Source organism: Camarhynchus parvulus, chromosome 3, assembly GCF_901933205.1.
Source record: "Camarhynchus parvulus chromosome 3, STF_HiC, whole genome shotgun sequence".
In the NCBI taxonomy this organism is placed as follows: Eukaryota; Metazoa; Chordata; class Aves; order Passeriformes; family Thraupidae; genus Camarhynchus; species Camarhynchus parvulus.
This window is the reverse complement of record NC_044573.1, coordinates 66,803,931-66,823,532: the sequence shown is the minus strand read 5'-3', so window position 1 is coordinate 66,823,532 and position 19,602 is coordinate 66,803,931. Positions and strand designations below refer to the sequence as shown.

Below are 19,602 nucleotides of genomic sequence, written 5' to 3'. Positions count from 1 at the left end.
CTTTAACACTGGTTTACTTTAAAGTGTTGTGCCAAAGAGGTAAGTGGAGAGCCCTGAATAATTCAGAAAGATCTCAAAAACAGTGCAAATGAAAATATACTTTAGGCATCCTAGGAACAGTCAGTTTCTCTCTACTGAGGCATCCATTGCACTTTTAATCCATAATTTCCATTTTAGCCTGTTAAAATAATGAGATTTATTATTCCTGTCACATGTCCTTTCTGAAGACGCTGGGAGGGTGTGGGAGAGGTAAGAGAGAAAATTAGTTATCAGTCACCACTTGCCAAGAGTAGATTAAGCACTCCAAAGTTATACATTCATGTATAAATTACTCAAGGGAGTTTCATTTATTCCTTTCCTCCTAGCTTATATTTTTTTCTTCCTGTCCTGCAGCCCTTGTTCCCACTGCTCTCAGTAACCACTTGCCTGCAGAGGACAAGTTGGACAGTAGCAAACAGTTCTGGATTTTCCCCCCTTTCATCATGAGAATACATTTGGACTCTCTTTCCCAGACCTCAGAGCATGCCTGATTCCTGGGAGCAGAACAGTGAACAAGAATAGAGTTAATCTTTAGCAACATGATAAAAATCACTCTCTCACACAGACATCTGGAGAGGGATTTCAACAGAACTGTTGTGCCAAGCACCTGATAGCAAAACCTGAAACTGCTGCCAACCCACATCTTCCTGCTCACAGACACAGCCCGCTCAGTCTCTCCCCAGCACTCCCACTTCTCTACTAAAATCTAAGTCACCACTGAGCAAAGCCTCTCACCAAAATGAGAGGCCACTCTTTCTGTAACAATGACACAAGTGTGGCTGCATTACAGGTGGGGTCAACTCATCTCTCTTTCTATTTTTTTTCATAATTGAAAAGTAGTTGTGAAAAGCACATTAAGCAACCAGTTTGGAGAGATGGCATGGGAGGACAGGACACAGGGGCATTTCATGGCTTTGGTGCAATCTAAGAAGCCACCAACGAGCAGGCAGGTGAGCTGAGCAGCTGGGAAGGGAGGGAAGGGGGGCAGCAGGAGATGGGGAAAGGGCTACCAGCAGTTTGCTCTCCCAAAGCCAGAGTGCCAGCTGGCAGCTACGTGTTGCTGGTTGCGTGTGGGCTGTGAGTATAACAGAGGAGATGAGCCTTTAGGGGAGGAGCTGTCTGATAAATCATTAATGAATGAAAATATGAAGTAATCAGTCTGCCTGGGAAGCAGAATCATCTAATGATGAGGATGATGGCCTAGGAAGCAGGAGATGAGGTTCCTATCTCACCCACAAGACTGCTGGCACATGAGCTCCTTTTGCTGTAAGAAGATACAGCCACTTCCTTACACTGAAGGGCTTCTCTCAAAATCTACACAGAAACCCCACGATCTAGGTGACAATAAAATTTACTGCATCCTTTGTGGAAACTGCACCCCCAGCTTCTTTTTTGTTGCAGGCAGTGCACAAAGAACCAATATTCCTTCTCAGAGATGTCTTCATCAAACCAGATTTTTTTCCAAGCAATACCAAAACCTAGCACGACCTTTCAGCAGCACCAGTGGCATTTAATTTTAAATCGATTAACTACACACACAGTACTAATTACCCATGGGTGAGGTTTTTTCCTTTTTAGCAATCAGACTACTGGCTGGAAATGTAATGGTATGTCTCTGTGTGAACAGGGACACTCTGCTTTCTCTGTGCTCTCTGAAACGAAGGGGAAAATGCTTGAGAAATGATGTTTAAAGGGGCATTTGTGTTTATGGGGATAGCTGCAGGGGCACCAGACACATGCAGTCAGAAAGTGATGAGGTTGGTAGGGGAAGGGGCAGGAGGTTAGCACAGTTTCTTTTGCACAAAGACCTAGTAGAACATGTCATGCTGCACAAAATCAATACAGCCCTTGCGTGAAAAAGAAATTGTCAGGTTTGTGCAGTTCTCAGGCTTATGTGGAAAGATGCTCACAAAGGTAAGTCTTGATTTTCATGAAATCTTTAACTGCTCTCTTTCCTCTGTCTTAAGATCCCTGAACATTCAAGGGTATTGTTTTAAAACAGTGTTATTCTAAAACAAACCCAAAAGACGCACATGGCACAAATTGAAACCATCTGATGTTGGCACATTTGAGGGATAAGAGGTGCAAGGGCTTTATCTTCCAATGTACTTAAAACATGATTTTCCAGAGTGAATGATGCATAGACTGCAGCAGAAACCATAAATAGAAGGCACATATGGCCATGACAAAGACTATGTTTATAGAAACTCAAACGAGCACCTAAGGAGATCTGTGGTTTTTAACTACATACCTATTTGTGGCACTGAAGTCCAGTTTAATTGTTCTGCCAAACATTGCTGAGCCACAACAAGTTTATTACAGTTTATGGAAGAACCTGCTCAGGCAATTTTACAAGGAAATTGCCTGTGCCTAATCTAATTGCTAAGAAGTAGCTAAAATTACATTAGTCCTGGAAAAAATAAGAAAGAAACAGGAAGCTCCAAAAGGTTCAAGAAGCATCACAAGGCTGTTCCTGTAAATCACAGCATTGCAGATTTGAGGATGAGATCCCTGGAGAGGCTCCCAGTCACAGTCAGACACTGTTTTTCACCCAGAACAAACATAACACAGGTGAGATGACTTACAGCACATAAAAGTATGATTTCTCACATACTTAATACTTCTTCTGGTTACTGAATACATTTACATAGTAAGTGGGGTTTGGAAATTACCCACTGATGAGATAATACAGATTTAAATGATCTGCAGTGCCACTTTCTTCTACTTGCAAGCTTTAGTAGTCCTTGCAAAAGATTTAACTGGGCTCCATTGAAGAATCCTATTTCTCAAGATTTTGTTTAATCATAAGATAAGCGACACCTATAAAATTTAACAAATGGATTAGGATGGCTTAGATGTTTCTAGAGTCTTGCAGAGTACTAGCATGCAATATCAGAAAGAATTATTTTTGTAAATCAAAGTTTAATTGGAGGTTGTGGGACATGTCAAGCAAGCTACAGTCAAGCTTGTTAACACAGTAAATGTGTCATTACCTGCCACATAATCACAGAAGTACCTCTGGAGAGTCACTTACTAGTTCATACCTTGCCAAACTAACCAAGAACAGATTTCTGACAGCACCAACAGCTACTTTGACACTTTGCATCAGCCACCATGATTTCAACTGGCATACAGCCTGTTGTTTTGCTCATGTGTTCTGGGTTAAAAATGAAAGAAAAAAAAGAAAAGAAAAATCTATTTAAAAACCAGTTCCCTTCACACTCCCCCACTCCACTGACACACAGGAGCCTAGAGCAGACAACCTTGACTCAAACTGGTTAAATACAAGAAAGGGCAAGTTGTGAGCAGACAAAGCAAGCTCCAAGGGCATTTCTCTCAGACTTTCACAGTTTTCTGGTACTTCAACCATCCCTGACTTGCAGAGCATATTAAATTTGCTGCTCTCACTGTCCACTATCATTAGAGAGCTGTCCATCAAAAACCAGATTTCTATGAGAGCTGGTTAAAAACCTGAAGAAAATATACAACTAATTGCAAGCTGTGCCTGGGGTGTCTTCTTCCTCCACCCTGGAACAGGAAAATGGTTTTATATTTTTTATTGTGCTTTTACCTTTTTTATTATTGTTATTTTGTTTGTTTTGTTTTTCTTTTTATTTTCTTGTGTTAAATAGTTAAGGAGAGTTCTTGTCTGGGTGACAAGTAAAAGCATCTCCAACCCAGTGGAGCCTAAAGCCACACCATGAAGCTCCTGGAATTCATCCCAGACATAAGAGATTCAAAAGAGCATAGCAAGCCATTGACTACACTCATGAGTAGCTTCAAAAAGAGGAGAAATATTCTGGGCAAAAAAAATACCCCGAGAATTGCTGGTTACAGTGGAAGCAGAACAATGTTGGTAACTTGACACAAAAATTCTCCACCCAGCAGCACTCTTACAGCTCCTTCTGAAGCAGAATGGTGGCCTGGAATGGGACTAGACTCTCATAGTATTGAGCAAGAGTTTTCTTAGAGAAGAAGAGGTGGTTAAAAGTGACAGCTTAGGATTTTTTTATTTCTTTAATCAGAAGCACAACCAGGGAAATATTTAATACAGTAATAGAAACTATTGATGCTAACAGAAATACTTCATACAGCAATTACAAGCATACAAATGACCTTTAGTGCTGTCTCAAACACATGCCTCAAAACAAACCCCATCATTTTCTTTTGATTTCTGCAAACTTAGAAGCGCTGTAAAAGGGGTCTTGCAACACCAGAGTAACAGGTCTGCTTCCCACAAAATTTAAAATTCAGGTCTCACATGCATTCACCCAAATCACACATGCAGAAAAGTATGGATAAAAGCAGTTGCAAGTCAGGGGACCTAAACTGGATGGTAAAGCAAACTCACAAAACCGATATGAACGTGAGCTCTTCCCAAAGACCACTGGCTGTGCACAGCAAGCAGCTCCAGTGCTTCCTCTCTCTGCCTGGAAACAGAGCTCCTTCTTCAGAGCTCTTCCCAACATCCATCCACCTTCTGAAGTGTTTTCAAGCTGGGCTGCTTTTTGCCCGCTATGTAATACATAGTGCCTTTGCACATTGCTGCGAGAGGTGTTAGATGTCTGGATAACAGCTCACCACATGTACAGGGACGCACACACATGGAAAGCACATGCTGCACTAACACAGAAACGGTGAGTATGTTAGTACCAACACGTGAGAATTCTGTTTTACACTAGACATGCAGCTTGTGTCTTCAGCATGCTCTTATTTCCTTGGGGTGAGCAAAAGGCTGTTGCAAACTGCCTTGTAGCTCAACACAGGCTTTCCTTCTGCTTTGTCAGCTTTGATTAGTGCTCTCTCTCTGTCATCTGAAACACTTGGCTTATAAACAGTCTAACCTAAAAAAGAAAATGAAGACATATACTGTAGTTCACAACTGTGCCTGATAATCCCCCAACACTATCTAATGACATACGGGAAAGCCAGTGGTTAAACCCAAACTAAGCCTCCCTGTGTAATTACAGAGGGCAAAACTTAAGAGAAAAAAACATTTAAAAAAGCAAATGGAATGATCTTGGGCTTCTACAAAGGCATTTAGCAGATACCAAAATGGTCATAATGGGTATCTTCAAAATAGGACAGTGGAGACTGCATTGTCTTCCCTGCCAAAAAAGATGCCCCTTCACTTGTATACAAATTTGTTTCCCTGTGTTTTGACACATTTGGCATAATGACCATGGTAGAAAACAATGAGAAGTCTACAGCATCTATCAGCTGTCAGTCTCTGCTTTCTATATGTCTAAGCATGTATTTCTGCTCTATAGATAGAGCAGAATTTCCTGTAGCAGATCTTTCATCAGCCTCTGTCTGACAAGAATAAAGACATGTAGTGGCCTAAATATTTCTCATCAAAAGATGTAAATGGAATGAAATAGGGGAAAAGGGGATTATGTTTGATAGTAAATGGCATGCAGAGAGACACTAATTCCCTAATATTGAGGAATTAGAAGGGGAGGAAAAAATGGACAAAAACTCTTAAGTGTCACGCACAAGCAACAAATATAATGGAAAATGAGGACTTCCCCAGACTGATGATTCTGTCCATCAGCTAACCAGACTCAGCACCCCTCAGTAACAGATGCCGGTGACTGGTGAAATCACTAACTGCACTTCAATTTGGTGAAGGTTTCCACTGAAGAAAAAGACAAACTTTTAACTTTTGATAAACAGCAAAACAGGACAGGAGAAGACCCAAAATCCTGTTTCCATAGTGTACAATTGAAGTTTTGTAGAGTCTTCTTTCTATGTAGCATCTTAACTGCATGAATGGGAATGTCTGTTAACCAGGGATCAAAACAGTTAACATTTCAGATCCTATTTAACATCTATGCCTATTTTTAACTAATAATTTCACAAAGAATCTAAAAAGTCTTGTACTATTTTTATTCTTCTGCCTGTAAAGTCACTACCTTTAGTTATCATGATTTTGCATAAAATTAAATATAAGGTAAGAAATGCAGTTCAATTAAGTAACAGCACAAAACTTATGTCAGTAAATCAATGCTATCTGAAATCACAGAATCACACTGCATCAATTAGGTCGGAAAAGACCTCTGAGATTGTTGAGTCCAACCTATGACCAAGCACCACATTGTCAACTAGACCATGGCACTAAGTGCCACATCCAGTCTTTCCTTAACACCAGAGATTGTGACTCCAGCCCATTCCAATGTTCAATCACTCTTTCTGTGAAGAAATTCGTCCTAATGTCCAACCTAAAGCTCTCTTGGTGCAGCTTAAGGCTGTGTCCTTTCATCCTATGGCTTGTTGCCTGGAAGAAGAGGCTGGCCCCCACCTGGCTACAGCCTCCTTTCAGGTGGTTTCAGAGAGTGATACGGTCCCCTCCGAGCCTCCTGCTCTCAAGGCTGAACAACCCCAGCTCCTTCAGCTGCCCCACTGGTGTTCCACACCTTACTGTCACTATCCTCAGCTCTACACAGTCTGAAAGCTCCCTAATTCACAAAGCTTCCTCTCCTTTCCTGTCCCTTCTGAAGAGCTTGTAGCCATCCATTGCAGCACTACAGTCACACAAGCCATCCCACACGTTCCCATCATGGCAGCTATGTCACAGCATTCCTGGAAGGTTGTTACAGGATTCAACACCCCCTTGTAGGATTAGGAAGACTAGTACTCAGCACAGCATTCACAACCCTAGCAGAATGAGACTGTAGATTTGTATTTTTCACTACTACTGTTGCATGACATGATCAAGGATGCACACAATATTCAAGGCTTTTCAAGCTTTTACCAGAGGGAAAATCTCAAAGCAGACTTCTCTCTGTCTTGTAATACTAAACAGGCTGGGCAGGAATGACATTTACACAGTTGAATGTTTTATTATTTTTTCTTCTTAAAAACAATAGCAGCAATATGACTTTCTATATTAGGTACACTCCTATAGGTGGGTGCTGAACAGGTATAAAGGTCACCAGGACAAAATGCTATTTATGAGAAGGTTGTGTAAACCTCTGAGGTTTTCAGAGCTAACACGAACACAAACTTGTCATGAATTTAAGCTCACTGGATATTTTCTAAAAATCACCACCGGTGAGTTGCCTGATAATATGTCTTGGGAAGAGCTGACTATTCCAGACCAGTGGAGGCTGCAGAGGACCCCTTGGAGCACAGGAATGTTGTTGCCCACTGCTGGCAGGGCAGGATGATGTGGCGCGCTCCCTAACAGAGCTTTCCACCTCAGCTAATGGAGTGTGACACCTCAAGCAGTAATCTCCCCCATCACTGAGCACTGGCCTTCAGGATCCACCCATCTTAATTTTTATTTTGGCATGGGTATTGTGATACAGCACTGCAGGCATTCTCAAGACATGCATTAATGCATCATCTTTACACTAGTTTCTGTTCTTGATTTTTCTGGATTGCATCCAAGGCTTTCTTTTATCTTTGAGCTTAGCAGAATGATAATATAAATAACTCAATGTCCAAAAATATTCAGCTTTGGTAATCTGCAATGAGATCTCTCCTCCTCTTCATGATCCTTTATATGCAGTTTCATTACATTTGTGTCAGATGAGCATTTAAATGAGAGGCAGATGTAATGAGAGATGAAGAACTAGAGCAGTGTGCTTATGCTATGAGGCGGAAACAGACAGACTTGTACCTGGAGATCCATGCCAAACTCTTATTGAAGAGATCACTTCCCTATACGCAATATATTTAGTGCCTAACATAAAGCTGCACAAGTAGCACAGAGAAATCTCCTAAGCAAATCCCATAATAATTAAATCCTGGTACTACAGCATCCTGTATCACACATACATGCATTCTGTCTTCCACTTAGTTTCAGCAACCTCCGCTGAACCTGGCTGATAAAATAGTCTCCCAAAGGACTGTAACTCTAAAATCTATTAAATCCATGAAGTATTGATGAGGCAGAATTAATGTTGAGAAAATTACTTTAACCATCTCCCTCCTCATGTATTTCATAAAAGAAATATAGAAGAAAAGCAGTGCTGTGGCTGGGACTGCAAAATACAGCACACTGAGGTCAGGAAAATCTACATCTGCCCACATGCCTTATACTCTACCTATAGATCTATTTGTCATTACAACATGTACTCCTTTAGTAAGAGTAATACCCACAGAAATGGCCTTATCTGATGCCCATGTTCTCCTTTCTTTTTATTCCCAGATATGATCTGTGTCTTGCACACAGCATTATGCAGGCTCTCTCTACAGTGTTCCTCACTCCCCACACTGCAGGGCTCATTAGCTGTGGGTTGAGAGCATTACCTACTAAGACCCTGTTGCTGCCTGATTATAAACTTGGCACAAACAGACCCAAGTTTGGCAATATTTTCCATGCTGGGTGTCTGCTGGGAGGCTTTTTTTCCCCTTGCTTTGTTGCTGTTTTGGATTTTTGGCATGACGTCAGCCAAAATTTTTCAAGCTGATTCTGAAGCAAGGCATGGGAAACTGGAGTGATTTATTCATGTGAAAAGCTTCTGGTCTCTCCTAGAACAGCTCAAGAGGTTTTGTGATTTGGACCATAAACTTGCAAAGTGTCAAGGCAAAATCTTTGTGTTTTGATCTCTACAGAAAACTCCCAAACATGACTAAATTACTAACCTCTGAAAAAAATAAACCTTAATTTGCATGAGCTCACTAAGGAGGGGATGCTTCCTAGCAACTAAATTCCCCGGAGATCCCACCTACAATGCTCCAGGATCCCACAACCAGTTGGGTGGCACCTGCCTGCTTGAAGCTGCAGTTATGCTGTGAGTGATCAGAGCTGGCCATGAGACAGAGCTGCAAGGCTGCTCCATAGCTAATTCTGAGCTCCTGAAGGGTGGCATGGCCCTCCATCAGGTAGGTGTTTGCATCCAGTTCTCTGCACGGGAGGAAGGGGAACATAAGGTGTGAAACATGCCCGAGTGATGGAACAAGAGCTTTTGTATCAACTGCACCAAGGCACATACAGAAAAGAGCAACATTGATGTAACACCCCCTAATGCAACATCTGAATTTTCAAAATGTTACGTTTTTCTTTTAACAGAGCAACTGGAAGGCTTATTATCTAGATTAAAACAAAAAAAACCAACACAACCAATTTAGCATTTGCTAAACCCTATCATGGATACTCAAGCTGCTGTAACATCGTGATCCACTGCAAACATTTTTGCCATTGAGCCAGCCAAGAGAGCTGGGAAATACAGCTGTGTGAAGTGCTCTGTTCCATCTGCTGTTTTACCTGTCCTTCCCTATTTTTTCTCCACTGGCAACAGCAGGACAGACATCCACATAGATGGCCCACAGATCAACTCTCTTTTGCTGAGTAATTCCAACAATTGGATCACCTCAAACTTTGTGGGGGGGTGGGGGGGAAGATGGGACAAAAAGCTATATTAAATGAATTACCAGTGAAATGTAGGAAAATGACAGAGCCTGAGACACAAACATCTCTTCTGCAGGAGACTGGAACGTACCCTCACTGTGTAGGGTTATCTGATTTAATAAAGTGAACACAAGTATAACAATGCTTCACAGAGAGCAGAATAAATCCAATCTGGTTGGGACTGGACACATGCAGTTCTGGGCAGGGGGCAAACCACACTCCTCAGAAATCTTATGGACCAGATTTAACACTTACTACACCCAGCAGCATCAACATTCTCATCTCTTGAACGGATTAGACTGGAAGAAGAGAAACATACTAAAATGGAAGGAATTACAAGCATAGCATAGCAAATCTTGGTAAGTCCCAAATATATCAAAATGTTCAAGCGTTTCCCACACTTTCCCTCTTAAGGAGAAAGATAATCTTCAGCCCATAGGAAGGGATAAAGAAGATAAGCAACAGAAGAACATTACTGAGGCACATCAGTGCCCAAATGAATGACTTCAGAAAACTAAAAGCTGCTAGAAATAGGACCAAAATGCACCAGGTCAGCCCTAATTACAGAGAACAGCTAATGACTTGAGTAAATTCTCTTGTGGGTATGGTAGAATACAGGTAATAAAGCCCCAGCAGCTTATTTTGGTAGTGAGAGCACAGATAATACATAGTTGCTCTATAACACTTTCTGTCAGAAACCTGACAGGTGTGAAGAATTACCAAGAGAAGTTCAATAGCATTTTTGATAGACATCAGGGATATAAATAATTGTACCATACAAATTGGACACCCAGGAATGCACAGGGCATCACAGTCTTTCTAAAGGCAAAAAAATTTACTATATATAAAGATGCTGGTTTCATATAATTTCTTAAAATCAAAGCAGCCATTACATGCTATTTTTTTTTAATAAAGAGAGAAGAAAAACCTGACTCTTCTAATAGGGGGGAAGAAAACCCAAAATAGCAGATGAATGTATTAGCAGAAATCCAAATTTTCCTTGATATATCTGAGCTACTCATATAAAAACTGAATCCATTGTTTAAGATGTGCAGTTGCTTCTAGTCTACGGAGAAGTGTGCAAATAGAAGCAAAGCTTCTCAGATTTCAGCTGAAACATCAAAAAGCCCTCAACCTGGGAAGGTATCCCTGTCTAAATTCAGAGGGAAAAGAGCCATGGACTCCCAGGCCCTGAGATACACATTCAAAATCAAAGCCTGTGTTTGAAGCATTCACAGCTTTTCTGGGAAGAGGAAATCTGTAGGAAATGGATGAATGCTCACTTGCACACCTGGTGCAGAAAGATGCAGGTCAGGTTTAAGGTACAGCAGTCGCTCAATTCACTTCACAGCTTTATCCTCCCCTGATTGTGATGGCTGTAACCAGGGACAGGCACAGAGTCCCAAACTCTACAGTGTAAGTCATGCCTGGAAATACAAAAAATGTTATGAAAGGCAAGAGTTTCAAGGGTAGTGTGGACTGGCAAAGAGCAGTGTGACTGTGGGAAAAAATACAACAGAGATCACCCCAAGGTTTTCTGTCCTACATCAGTCAGGCTTCTTGTGACTCCTTGTGATGTGGAAGGGTGGCCGTTCCGTGACATGCCATGGTCAACCTACAGTGCCACACGAATATCTGCTCTGGCATCCACGAGGCTGCTTCACAGAAATCCCATCAAATGAAGGGCCTTCTCACATTGTCATCAGCTTAGCTGAGGGAGTTTTAAATTCAGCCAAGATTCCCCTCCCAGCATTCAAGTATACGTCTCTAATCAGCTCTTAAATCCATTATGAGTTTTTGATCTAGAGGCTGCATGACCTTTTCTAGGACTTTGATACAAGATGAACAAATAACTGCTGAGCCTCTGAGCCATGTCAAGATAAATTCAAAACGTCCTCTTGATGTCCAGTACTTCTTGGATTCAGTAGGTTAGGGACAGAGGCTGGGCAAAACTGTTTCCTTGTCATTACATTTTCTGCAATTATTTTTAAACTCCCTGGGAATTTGTAATGCCATAGGCAAACATATAGTAGGGTCAGAGATATTTCAGAGATCCTCACATATGAGAAAATCAAGGTCCCTGATTATTCTACCTCAAAATAGGATGTTGCAAACAGTTTGAAGTGGGAAGCATGAAAAGAACAGCTGTGAAAACAAAGAAAATTTGCACTCTATGTATCTTAATGGCTGCAGGAAAAATTTTGGAGCAAAATCCTGGAGAACAAGCCCAGCTCCAGACTGGCTTGACAAAATTCTTGGATGTTTACAACCCAGCAGTGAGAAGTGCCTCTTTTCATTGACTTACATCACTATAAGTAAGAGAGGAAAGCTGGCAGTTTTCAGTTTGTCAACTAATTCTCTTCCACATTTCAAAATCCAGCCAAGTCAAGCAGCCACGCTCTTTGAGTCTGAACATCAACTACAGGTTGAGAAACATTGCCCAAGTAGAACCTGTGTGAGCCAGATTGTCGTTTGGTTTTTTCCCCCACTAGCAAGTTTACTGCATCTGCATGACACCAATTTCCACGGAGCCACGTGAAGAAGCTTTCCTGATTTTGAGATCTCCTTCAAGAGTTCCCTCTCACAGGCAGAGAAGATGCAGAGTTTGCACTGACAGACAGAAAACAACAGCAAGAAGCAAGGAGAAAGCACCTTTTTCCCTCTGAGGATGGTCAGATGTAACAGATGCCCAGAAGGGCTGTAAAGTTTCCAGCCAGCTGAATTTAGAAAATCAAAAGGCCCTGAGCAACCTGACCTAATAGGAGCTGTTTCAAGTGGGGGTTTGGACAAGACAACAGTTTGTGTGAGTTTCTTGGCAGTTTTGTGGCAGTTTTTTTCCAACCAGGATTATTCCATTCCATGATTCTAAGGAGCATGCTTCTGTCACTTTCCCCTTGCTGCTCCTGAACTGTGCTCTCTTATTAAGGTCAGCCATGGAGACCAGGCTAGCCTCAGCTGAAGCATCTTTGAATGGAAATCAAAACACAACCATCCAACTACCAGGTCTGCTGATAAACTTCTTTTTCTTTGGTGTTGCATAGCATCACTATTTCCAAACAGTTCTCCTCTTTCACCTGTGAAATTTGTCATACCTCACACAAAGTTCAGCCAATCTGTAAGGAAGAACACTGGACAACTTTTAGGATCAAGTATCAGTACTACCATCAAAAAGAAAACTAGATATAGATCCTACCATCTTTTGTAGTAAAGTCACAAAGTTTTGTGGAAGTCACCACAAAATCTCATGGACTAATGAACTCATGCTCTGATCTGTGGCTCATCTGTGACCCTACAACCAAATTCTAGTTAAAAAATTGTTGTTTGTATTTCTCACAGGGATATAGATGCAAACTTGTAACATGCACAAATGTCAGAAAAGCTCACCCAAAGAGAGAAAATAATTTAAAAGAATGAGCTGCAGTAGGGTTTACCCAGGTACAACTGGGCAGGACCTTTCATGTGTTTGGCCAGCTTCTTTGTGAATTTCTGGGCTTCTCTATCCTCTTTTCCTGTCTCTTAGACTAAATGTTCTGCAGAAGGGTAAGTGATCTACATTTAAACATCTGCTAGCTAATCCAGATCTTTCTATATGACGTAACAACATCTAGGGGCTTTTCAATGGCAGAAAAGAACAAGTGTTCTCACAGAGCCAGTCTTTAATTTTCAGTTTTCTACCCTGCAGGCTATCTGACTCTTAAGTCTTCTGCCAGTGGAGAATAAGCCAGTTTTCATCTGCCATCTGCACATTCTGCCTGGAGAAAAAGCACCAGCCCAATACTCTGCTTGGCCAAGGGAAAGCAGGGACACAGTCTTCTGCTGACATGTTTTTTCCCAAGGGTGATTGATTGGTACTATCCAGAACTGAGTATATTGATGGTCTCCTAGGGGGAAAAGCAAGATGAGCCCACTAACTGCTCCAGATCTGCTGCCTTTATTTTTTGCAGGTTTGAAGAGCTTTCTCTGAATCACTTCCCTCTAGTTGGGACATGCCACTAATTACCTCTTGCTCTCCTCCCTCTTCTTCTACTTCAGAGTGGTGCAGCGCAGCAGCACAGACACACGATGTGCCATGTTTCCAGAGCACTGAGGACCAGAGAAGTCTGTTGAAGGCTGATGCCTCTGGAAGTGTTGCATACAGTACAGTCAGACAAGCAGCAAACTTGTCATCTGGTATGGAAAGGAGGAATAGGAAAACTGGTACAGCACACATTAACTATCTCCTTATCTCTCAGACCTAAGCAAACCATCCCAGTTCCACATGGCAAGGGTGTCAGTCAGACATTCTGGGAAGAGATGGAAAGATTGTAGAGGGACTGGACACCCTCACCACTTTGGGAAATACATACTCCCTCTGCATTACCTTTCTCCTGGTCTTCTATACTGCTACCATGCTTTTTTTGTACCCCTTGTTTTTTAATTAGGCCTTTTATTTCTTCTACTCCAGGTTTTAGCTCAACCACTCTTCAGCAGAATGGAACAGCTACAAACACAATAAGCAGATGCCATTGGAGCAAATGAAAACACATTCCTTGCCCTGAGGGCCAGCATGCTGTTCTCTGTCAATGCTTCTCATACTGCGAGTCTCTGTACCAGAGAAAGAACACATATAATCAACTATATCGCTTTATTTTCCAGAGCTAAAAAAAAAAAAAAAAAAAAAAATAAAGAAGAAAGCTAAAACAACCTTTCTGAAATTCTTGTTGAAAACCAAAATTGATCAAGACAGCACCACTTACCACAGTTTCCCCCCCGAAGAGAGCAAGTTTACATTCACCACATTTCCTCACAAATGGCTTGAAAACATGCCCTGTAAAATAAGAGAGAAAGGCAGAAAAATAATAAGTGACTGGAACACCACAAATTATGTGACACTTTCTTCTCTCTCTACTAACATTTATCACCATCTTCCACCATTTTTCCTGGTTTAGGGAAGGAGGTAATTGGATCTGAACCTTCACAACTAATTATTGAATTCCACTAGTATTATGCAAAATATTAAAATAATTGCAGGACTCCCTCAGACTGCTCAGACACATCACTGTCACTGACATGATGGGTATTCAGACTTCAGGGAGACAAGGTCAACAACAAGAAATGCACAGCAGCACACAGCAAGTGTGCTAATTATTTTAGATCCAACCCTAAAAAATTGGTCAACCCAGTATCTCTAAGTCATTTTGTTTTAACAAACTGGTTTTGGAATTGGATGCACGTAGGTTCATGACAGCCTCCTTGTTTGAAAACTACACAAAGGGAAAAAAGGGGTTGTGCCACACTTCATTTTTAAACTGTATTAATTACTTGGCATTCTCTAGGAGAACAAAGAGGGAGAAGAAGGAAGTCAACACAATATCCAGTTTGACACACACTAGGGCCCATTTGAAGAAGATGGAGAGCAAAAGTGACAAATGCCATCATTTTGCCGACCCTGAGTAAATTTCAAATGACAGCTAAGCTTCATTTTCCCTTGAAGCGAAATCTTTGAAAGAATAACTCACGGAGCCCAGACTAACAATGATGTTAAAACGTTTAGTTTGTAAACTCCTAGAAGAGGGAGGAGGCAAGGATTCTGCTGGTGCTCAGGGTTGGGAGGGGTAACTGTGCAGCAAATGGAGAACATCACTTTCAGTGACCAGGTGAAGCCACACCAGTGAAGCCAGACTAAATTTGAACTGCTTCTAAGTGCCATTCTCCCCCTAGTACATGGCTGAACTTTTCACCAGAGAGGTATCTGTGAAATTACTGCTGGATGAGTAACTTCACAGCTATACACAGATGACTTGGAGCCCTGCACTACTGATCGTGAAAACCTGCCGCAGCTGCAGAAACAGCAACTCTTGTGCCAGCACCTCTCCTGAAAGACGCTGTAGGCATAAACAGGAAACAAAAGGGGTATGGCGTCTTAAATCAAGTTATTTTTACTGGTCATCATTACATAAAAAGCAGTTACAAAATTAGAATTTCTATTAAGGAATAACCAAATAAATATTCCTCTAAAACATGGAAACTGAATCACATTGCTCCAAGTCCTGATGAGCAAGCAGGCATTTGATATTATAAAGCTCAGACTTCATTTGAGTGGAGGGATCAGGGTGGGGAGAAAAGAAAAAAAAGCATCATTACAAATGAGAGGAGGCTGTTGTGAGAGATTTTAGGAACAGACATTTTCTAACACACAAGTAAAAACATAAGCATCTTCTCTGCTTGCTTTCTTTGTTTAGCAATTGAGAAAAAGAGTGGGTATATCAAGGAATAAAGAAAAAAAAATGAACACCCCCTCCTCTCCCATCACCTTTTGTACAGCTTGGCAGAGTTTATGAAAACATTGAAAAAAAAAGTGGGTCTTAACTGCTTTGCTCAAACTCAGGGAAGGTGGTTATTATTCCAGCACCATCTATTTCCCTCCCTAGCTTCCAGGCATTTGGCCTGGAAAGAAAACATCAAGTCAAGAAACTCTACTTCTGCCTCCATACTAATTGGATAAAATCTGCATGCAGAAAAGTTAGAAGCTTAAGAAATGAGCCAGGTCCAAAACAATCCAATGGCATCTCAACTCTGGATTAGCTCATTATTTTCTTCTACACCATGAGACTGATTTAAAAATTTCCTCAGAGGAGTGACAAATAAGGGAACTCCGTACTTCATGCTGCTGATCCCAGGAATACTTGAAAGACAAGGGCTGGCACTGCTGCCAAAAGGGGCTGAACTCCCCCCAGCACTGGTGTGGAGCTTCTGGATGCAGCCCTGGCAGTGCTCCCTTCCTCCCTCACCCCAGCACAAATGCCAGTGCAGCAACCGGGATTAAACCAAACTGGGGAAATTCCTCAGACAAGTTTGCGAGTGACTGAATAGAATAGAATAAAATTAATTAAAAAAAAAAAACAGAAGAAGAAATAAAAAAGAAAGAGGCCTTTGCCGAGTCTAGGGTAAAAGGGAGGAAAAGATGGAAAGGATGGACCAAGAGTAGAGCTCCACTTGCAACATGTAACACTCCCATGTTACAGCATGCTGCTGCTTTAATACATGCCAAGGGAGTCTCACCCAAGCCTTTCACAGAGACCAGGTATGACCAAAACTAGCAAGAGGACTAGGGAAAGGGGTATCTTGTTAAATCTGAGGCAGCCACACAATGTGCCATATCTCTAGCCTTGGAAGATCTTCAGAACTGCAGGGATAGCAGATAGAAAGCTTGGGGAAGCCTTTTGCTTGATTTTAGATGATGAAAAACGTGCTCTCTTAGGCTACAAAGGAGAAGAGAGGTTTGGAGGTGGAACAGGGAGGGAGAAGGGAAGGGAAGAATTTTGCTGCTTAATTGAGGGTGAGGGCAAGACATAGCATGCAGAGTAAACCAAAGATTATTCACTCTATTTGTGTTCAGTCTGGGGGCTCATACAGAACTCAATTTCAGTCTTTATGATTCTACCCAAGAATATAGGGGAAATACTCCTTTTTCTTGAAGGTTTGGATCATGATACATATATCCAAATTTTAATGAACACTTTTTAGAAAAGCTCTGCTCACTTTGGAGAGTACAGCAGAGGAGATGCAAAATAAATTAAAACAGGCCTCAAGGCACACCAATATAGGCTTCTTTTACAATTAGGAAAACAAATAGAAGAGGAAACAGTTTGTCCAACCAGTGTCCAAATGAAAGCTGTCCAAACATCTCCTCCTACATGGTAAGACATAGAAAATCCTTAGCGCACCAATGGACACGGAAAGTTGTGCTGAATCTCAGAGTGACATGACTTGAAACATTAAAGAAAAGCAAAACACTTCTGGGGGACAATCAGAGTTATTATCTGCCGGGACCAGGCTTTTCCTGCAGGCAGCGCGAGCTTCCACAAACTGCCATCTTTTACCAAAAACCCATATCCCCCTCAAAGTGTTACATATGTATCAGCAGTGTAGTTATGTAGCCTTGTGGAAAAGTCACTTTCTTTTTGTAAAGAAGTATTTTGTGAAACAATGTGGCAAGCAGCATAACTAGACATCATTTGCGTGTTCGGTTTCAAGACATTGTCTGCTTCATGAGACAACCTCTATTTTTCCTCATCAGCTTTCGGATGTGTTTTTGTCAGTTCATACTGGGATCATTTATTAAGTTTATTACTACTGACAAAAGAGAAATCACTGAAAGCAGACATGGTAAGTACTTTTTTCTCAACCCTGCACTCCCAAATCCATCAGCACTCACCAACTTTAAGGGTCTTTGAATCAAATGCATTGTGAATAATCCTAGATGTGAACCCACAAAACTCCTGATTGTTCATTGAAGCATAAACTGTTCAGTGACAATTTACTCACCATTGAAAAGAGATAATAACATGACTGAAAGCATAAAAACAGCCCCACATAGGGTGCTGGCCTGGTACATGTTGCAGTTCATATGAGTTTCACCCAGCTGGAGGAAGTGGCTGGTTGAAGTCATAAATGGTCTTACATACTTTTCAAATGCCAGTAGATGCAATTGAGTTTATGGCACTCAAACACAGAAGAAAATCTACATAATTATGAACATCTGTCAGTTTTCTATTAGCAACATGCTTCTGCTGCTGTTTTTTCAAACCTCAAGTAGAAGCAGGCATTCCTGGTGCTTGGGCTGCTATTTTACTTGGCAAAAACTAGGAAAATTAAGTTTTTAATGCTGAACAGTTTACAAAGGAACATGTCTGGATCAGGATGTGTAACCAGTAAATGAGCTGGATCCACTTTGAAAAGAAAGTGTTGGTTAGTCTCTTCAGAGTAATAGCCTGCTTTTTTAATCTGTTTCAATGTCAGTCATGCTTATGTTACACTACATCATACCACAGATTTGGGGCCATGAACTGGTCCAGAAAGTTCTTTTCAGTAATAGGTTACTAGGACTCTGCTCTAACAATCTCGAGTTACCATTTACAGACTGGTTGAGGATTCTGTCACCCAGGACTCTGCTGACACTGCTGTTTGAACAAATCTATGGAAGCACACATGTTCAGTTTTTAATAGGGTGCATGCAGCATTTTCCACCTATTCGCACCATCTAAGATTTGTAACCTTACTAAAACCAAAAACCAACTAACCAAAAAACCTCCAACTGACCAAAACCAAGAAACCCCTTCTAGAAGCAACATTGAACAGAAGGAGAAAAACAATCTCCTACATGCTGAATTCACGCAGCCAGTTTATAAAGGAACTGCACATCTTAACTTACATAAAGTAATCCTTTACTGTGCAATGTCAGATTACATATAAAGAGCCCTTATCCTGTGAACATCTGAAAGCTTTCCAACAATAAAACATTTAAAGTTTAAGGGAAGCTTATAGGCTTGTTCTTACACAGAGACAAAAGCCTCCCTGTTAGCCTGAAACCATCCCTTTTCTAAGTGAGGTCCCAGATATGAAAAAGCCTTGTCATCAACAGGTTTGGGGAGAGAGAGCTCAGGGCAGAAAGAGAGAGCTTCCAACAAAATCTGCTCTTGCAACAAGTCCAGACACACCCCTGGACAACAGCAAAGGAAAAAAAACCAACCACCAACACTATTAGAAAACTTATACTAAGACAATACCATTCTAGTGGTTTGTCCTCCCATGCAACAGTGCCAAAACTTGGAAAGAGGACAGGGGCTATGGGAGAGGCACTGCATTTTTTCATGTCAAAGTCACTGGGTTTCTAAAACAGTTACTGGAAAGCTTCCGCATATGCAGGATGTAAATAAGGATCACTAGGTCCCTCTGTTAAAGGAGTCCAAAAGTAGTTTAGTAGTTTCAAAACAAGAATGTTTGTCTGCACCATTAAACTTGTTCCTGTCTAAAAACACGTCTGCCCTTTCCATTTGGAGCAGAAGGAACTCAGATGCAAAGTCACCACTGCAGTGGCAACAAGTCTTAAGAAACAGGAAATGTGGGAGGAAAACACCGGGAAAACAGAGGCTTTGCTTGAACTTTTTCTGATTTAATAAAATTGAGCTATGAAGAGAAAGAAACCCACAAACTGTGCTAAAGATCAAAAGCTGAGCTGCTGTATTGACTTACCTTTAGCAGACATGCTGCTGTCAGCTGTTGCCCATGCTCTGTGGCTCCCAGCCCTGCCAAAGCTGCTTGCTCTCCTTCACCCTGGGCTGTGCCCTTCACCCAGGCAGCTCAAGCCCTTCAATACTGCCAGCTCAGTATCGGTGATATCAGTACCTGTCCCCTTTCTCTACTTTCAAGCTGGATAAACTAAA

General features: G+C 41.4%; 1 protein-coding gene across 8 annotated transcripts in view; it reads right to left on the bottom strand.

Moving 5' to 3' along the window:
- FYN (FYN proto-oncogene, Src family tyrosine kinase) overlaps positions 1 to 19,602 on the bottom strand; it is a 138,663-nt gene that overhangs the window by 63,688 nt on the left and 55,373 nt on the right. For 4 of the 8 annotated variants that reach the window (XM_030945523.1, XM_030945531.1, XM_030945532.1 and 1 more), the window contains one exon: positions 14,134 to 14,204. The gene's annotated coding sequence lies outside the window, so the exon portion shown is untranslated. Of the gene's footprint in view, positions 1 to 10,688; positions 10,825 to 13,397; positions 13,972 to 14,133; positions 14,205 to 19,602 lie in introns of those variants that run through there. The other 4 variants (XM_030945525.1, XM_030945527.1, XM_030945524.1 and 1 more) reach the window with 4 other exon arrangements.